The following is a 6,000-nucleotide window of genomic DNA, read 5'->3' as shown; positions in this document are numbered from 1 at the left end:
TGAAAAAGTTTTTGTAAAGTTTGTTTAGTGTGCTACGGTTGGCAATGAAGTCTACGGGGAGTATGTCGAGTTGCTGGAGCCACTTGATCAAGGGCAGTTGCTAGGGTTTGGTGAAAATTAGGTATTGGAGAGAAGATGTTGAATAGGGGTGGAAAACTGTTGAAAATCAATAGAGTTAATATTCCTGCGGGTGTGAGGAGGCTTGGAAGAGTTTGACACTGGGGAGGGTAAAGAAATGAGGGTGACCCAGAAGCTAATAAAGTGATGATCTGAGAGGGGGAAAGGAGTGTTAAGGAAATCAGAGCATAGTCTAGAGAAAACAAGACCAAAACAGTAGCCATCCTGATGAGTAGCAGATTCAATCCACTCGGAGAGGTCAAGTGAGGATGTTAGTGAGACTAGTTTGGAAGCAGCATTGGAACGTGGATTAGCAATAGGGATGTTTAAATCACCCATGATGATGGTGGGTATGTCAGTGGATAAGAAGTGAGTGGGCCATGCAGAGACGATAGATGACAGCAACACGCATATAGAATGGGTTAAAAATCCTAACAGTATCAACTTCAAAAAATGTGAATGTGAGTGCTGGGACATTTGGTAGACCTGTGAACATGCACTGTGGGGAGAGTAGACCAACCCCTCCTCCTTGTCTGCCTCCAGGTCTGGAGGTGTGGGTGAAATGGAGACCACCATCTGAAAGGGCTGCAGGTGAGGCACTGTCTGAATGCATGAGCCATGTTTCTGTTATTGCCAGAAAGTTGAAGTTGTTTGAGAGGAAGAGATCATATATGGAGGTAAGTTTGTTACAAACAGAGTGTGCATTCCAAAGGTCACATTTAAAGGACTTTGGAAGAGAGGGGAGACAGGTGATGTATTTGAGATTTGCTGGATTTCTGTGGTGTTCAGATATATGTGTGTGGGAGAAGTGAGGGGGACCAGGATTAGATGATACATCACCAGCTAATAGAAGCAGGGAGGAAGAAAGATAGGAAAGATGATTGTAAGATGTGTGTCCTTTTAGCTTCTGGTGACACGGTGAGGCTGTTATAACTATTGAATTTAAATAGGACAACCGTTTGTGAGTGTTAACTAGAGGTGAGTGAATTAATGAAGGGGCAGTGTGTGAGGGATGATATAGTCCTAAATATAATGCCATTAAAGGAGAGGAAGAAAAATAATTTGGCAAACATTGGGATTTATGAGTAAAATAGCAAAAAATGAGGGAATTCAAAGAATTACCTAGTTGAAATGTCCTGTGCAATCAGAGAAGTAGTGCAGGGTGAGGCTGCAGTAGATATAGCTTATTCCTGGATGTCTGGATAACATGGAGTAATGATGTGGGGAGCCATGTGGGGGAGTGGGTGGAAGTGTTGAATGAAGCGTAACAAGGCACAGCTGGTGAAGTAGCTGAGTTCTTGCAGAGTCATGAGAGAGGTTCAAACTCAGTTTTATTTATTTATACTTGTGATGGCAGACAAAGCCTTGAGTAGAATTGAAAGTGTAATGATGAGATAGAGGACTGAAGCAGCTGTAGCATGGGTATGGTGTGGCTGAGCATGTAGCACAGCAGACTGATTAAAAGAGGGCATGTTGCAGGGAAAATAAACTGACAGATAAAACAAACTTTCATGAGGTGAGAAGAAAATAAGATCAGAGTCCTAAACAGTCCTCATGTTGTGTGAAGCTTGTAGCCAGGGAGAGATGGAAACATCAGGGGTAGATTATGGAGTTTCAGGTGAATACTGACTGTTGTCCTTGTGTAGCTGTGGTAATAGGCAGAATATTCTTCTCATGTTTCCTCCGGTATAACTCTGAATTATGCTATTTTTTTTTTTTTTACACTTGTAACTATATACGCACTAATTATGCAGCCATTCTACAATGAATATATATTGCTAACAGACACATGTGATCAATGTTCTTCCATCAGGCCCTCAATAACCTCCACCAACAAACACTAGCAATAAAAGTTTAAAACAAACAGTGAAAGGACAGCATACCATTATAAATAAAAATGCACTTTCTTAATACAGTTCTGATACTGATGCAAATAAGGTAGAAATAATTACCTGTTGATGAAAGAGAGGAAACAGAGATTAGTCACTTCTCATAGCCTGGTATAGAGGTAACTGATAACTAATAAGATGGCTATTGTGACACATGTGACCTATTATCATCGAGACTTTTATTGGTTACTGATCAGAGAATTGTCCATAAGTGTCTTATATATATATAGGATGATATATTGTTCTTTTTTATTAGTGTTGCATTTACTTTATAAAGAAAGGGATCTGTTTGGATGCACTTTACAATTGAATTTACAATTTAGATTCTTTTTAGAAAGAATGTGCTGGTATTGTTTACAGAATCTTCAGGATCATCTGCTTACTTTGGCAAAGTGTTCTTGATTTAATAATATTTTAATATTGGGGCAGCACAGTGGCTAAGTGGTTAGCACTTCTGCCTTACAGCACTGGGGTCATGAGTTCAATTCCCGAACATGGCCTTATCTGTGAGGGGTTTGCATTTTCTTCCCGTGTTTGTGTGGGTTTCCTCTGGGTGCTCCGGTTTCCTACACACTACAAAAACATACTGCTAGTTTATTTGGATGCTACCAATTTGTCCCTAGTCTGTGTGTGTGTGTGTATGTTAGGGAATTTAGACTGTAAACCCCAATTGGACAGGGACTGATGTGAGTTCTCTGTACAGCGCTGCGGAATTAGTGGCGCTATATAAATAAATTGTGATGATGATGATGATGATTTGCACCTTCAGTTGCTATTTTTCTGTTGTTTATACCAGAAGGGGGCATTCTTTTTAAAAGAAGATGTAGGGATTGTCTGTGGAGATTAATAGTGGCAACATTTTGTCTTTTAGCAATCTTTTGTGTTTTTCATCATAACATTTAAAACAAAACATTAAATATCAATTGTGAAGCTACAATATAATATATTTTAGATGTAAAAGATATTAACTCTTCACATCTACCTGTATTTGCATCCTCTCACCTCCCCTTCCCTGTTAGCAACACATATAAAAGCTAAAAGCAGCGAACATCCTAGTGTGCTTATATTGTGTCCCTTTATATTTTCACCATCTGAAATATTTTATAATTCCATCATTTCAATATTGATCTATTCCTAAATGCAACTGTGACAGGATGGACGGCCTATGCCACCCTATCTGTCGTTGCTGGGAACCTGCTGGGCTTACTTTGCCACCGCCTCCTTTCGTTATTTCGAATACTCCCCTCCTTCTGCAGTAGGAGGAGCCTGCTGCCAACACTCAAATCCTTTATGGCATCCAGAACCACGTTCCTTCTGGGTAACTGTCGCTGCTAGTGTACTCCCATACTGGTACACTTAGGCTGGTACCCCTGACAGCTAACTATGGATCAGGGTGCTGTGGATAGATCCCCCCTGGCCTATCACACTGGCCAGAACTGCAGGGTAGCGGCAGAGCGGTGGTACTGGAGAGCTGGGTCCAAACCTCAGAAACAGCCAGAGGACGGATTACATTTAGGGTCTAATCTGTAGGTCACAGGATTACAGCAATATTGAAGAAGTTGTCAAGCAGGGTCTTGAAGCAGATAGTGATGTTTATTTTGCTCAAGTGTTTTGACAAGGAGAGTTCCACTAATTAAAGGTATCAGTGGTCAGGTCAGATGGAACATCAGAATGATACATTACAGTTTACAAGGGCTCTCTTTTTATACAGTTTTACACACAGCCTCACAGGCAATTTTTAGAACCAGAATGCAATTTATTTATCAAAACATGGATTTACATGCAATGCAAAACTAACAATAGTTAAGCTTATTTGTGATATCCTAAAACCTTGCTGTGAGTTCCTGCATTTTATCTTGGACACAGTGGACATCTGACAGCAAGTCTAATTACTCCTTCCTTTCCCTTAAGGGGTATTGGACACTCACATCAAAAGGTCTAATCAACATGAGATTAGCTTGGGTGCTTTCTTCCAGCAGTTGCAGAATACACATTTTCTCCAAAGAAAAGATTTCCCCAAGAAAAGTTGCCAACCCCAAACAAGGCATTTCCTTACACCAAGATATACAAAAGACTTTCTAAACAAAGGCTTATTGTATCAGATATATGCATCAGAAATATTGCATTTTCTGTAGCAAGGTTAAAAGAGAAAAAGCTAATTTTCTCTTCTGGTCTCAGAAATAAAGATTTCCTACATCAAAATTTACACAATATCAAAAATAAGTGCATTGACAATTATATAAATAAGCGCCCTACGCTATTTCCTTTCAATAAATTTATACCATAAGTTATATGTAGGTGATCCAGTCACAGCACCCAACAAACCAGTTAATTGAGATTTGTAATACCAACTTGTATGTCGAAATAGCAATATAAATTGATCTAACTCTGTTCTGCTAAAGTGTTGCAAAATAAGAGATTTCTATCACTTTAAAAACTTTACTGTGTTTGTTTTTCTTTATGCCTCTCAGCCTCTGATCTCTGACCTCCATTGTATTTTTACACCACCAGAATTATGAGAACTATCTCAATGAGAAAAATAAACTTAGAGGTACATGATTCTTCTCCTGGGTCACAATGGTAGGCCTCCATAGGAAGGTCGGCCTCCATGCATACTGGCTAACTTCATAAACTGTACACCCCACTGGTATATTTATTTTATTTTATTAACAAAGATCAGAAGGTCTCAACAGGACTGCCTATGGGGGTTTGATTATGCAGATCCCTCTTCCTAGACTTTGGAAACAGCCGATGCTGCAACCGCAGCTTAGGAAGGGTGTGATCATGAGGAACTGTACGTACATATTGGTATAGACAGTCACTTTCCACTGCCTGAGAACTGGCGTGGGTGGAGCTCCATCCACCCCAGCCATGATCACCACCGCTGGACTCCAAGGGAGGCCCGGGCCTAGGTACTTAACACTCTCAATGCCCCTGTGTATCCATAGCAGAACAGTCTCAGAGGAAATGCTTTATACTTATCTAGGGAATGGTACATTTAGCACATTTTCTTGAATATTTTATTTTTCGAAAAGCAAATAAATGGCTTGATGCACCAATATAACTTAAATGACTTTATTCATTCTGCAACCAATTTAATTTTATTTGGGTACCTAAAAATACTTCCTATGAATTATTATGATTATATTCATGATATAGATATCAAATTGTCATCTTGTTACCAGTTTATCAAAACAGCAATGTATAAAGATGGTTTGTAATTCATATCTAATGACTGATTGTTATTTTCTGTTGAATTTGTGTATGACTTTGTATATTGTGTGTCATTTTGCAATGTAAGCTCATCGTGTGCTTTGCTAGTTGACATGAGTTTGAACTTATGCAAGTATCATTAATATTTTGACATTCGCCAGACCAAGGATAGATAAGGATCTTGGAGAAGTTTGAAGCCCAAAGTTGTAAGCCATTTAGCCAAGCAGAAGGAGCAGAAGTGAGAACATAAGGCCCTGTGAACAGTCCGATCTCAGGACAACCCTAGCTCACTTTGAAAACCCTGTAACATTTGGGAGATCTATCTGTCTTTATTGACAGCTAAACTCCAAAGGTGGGGGGGGGGGGGGGGGGTGAGGGCTATGTGGAAAAAAGGTTTCAAATCTTCTGCTTTAGACATCAGAATGTGCATTTTCATGAGAGGTCTATCTAGACTGAAATGTCCCCTCCTTCTCAATTGTGTTCCCTCACACACAAGGTGTTAACTAGTTAGCAGTAATTCTGATTTTATTTCCTATTTTATTTTATTTAACCTACTTGTACAATATATTGTATGTCTTGTTATTAATATTTGTAACTAAGTCTTGGAATCATTTTTCAGATTAAATAAATTTAATCTAGTGTGTTCTGCGTGATGCTACTTGTGTATATGATTTAAGTGTGAAACATCAGTAAGTGGTTCTGGTGAACGTAAGGACACCATAATAAATCCTTCGTGGTGGCAGAAAAGGTGTTTTCATTGCTAAGTGACTAAGATGATGCC

This window comes from Mixophyes fleayi, chromosome 2 (assembly GCF_038048845.1).
Source record: "Mixophyes fleayi isolate aMixFle1 chromosome 2, aMixFle1.hap1, whole genome shotgun sequence".
NCBI lineage: Eukaryota > Metazoa > Chordata > Amphibia > Anura > Limnodynastidae > Mixophyes > Mixophyes fleayi.
The sequence above is the reverse complement of the archived record's forward strand: the minus strand, read 5'-3'. Positions refer to the sequence as shown.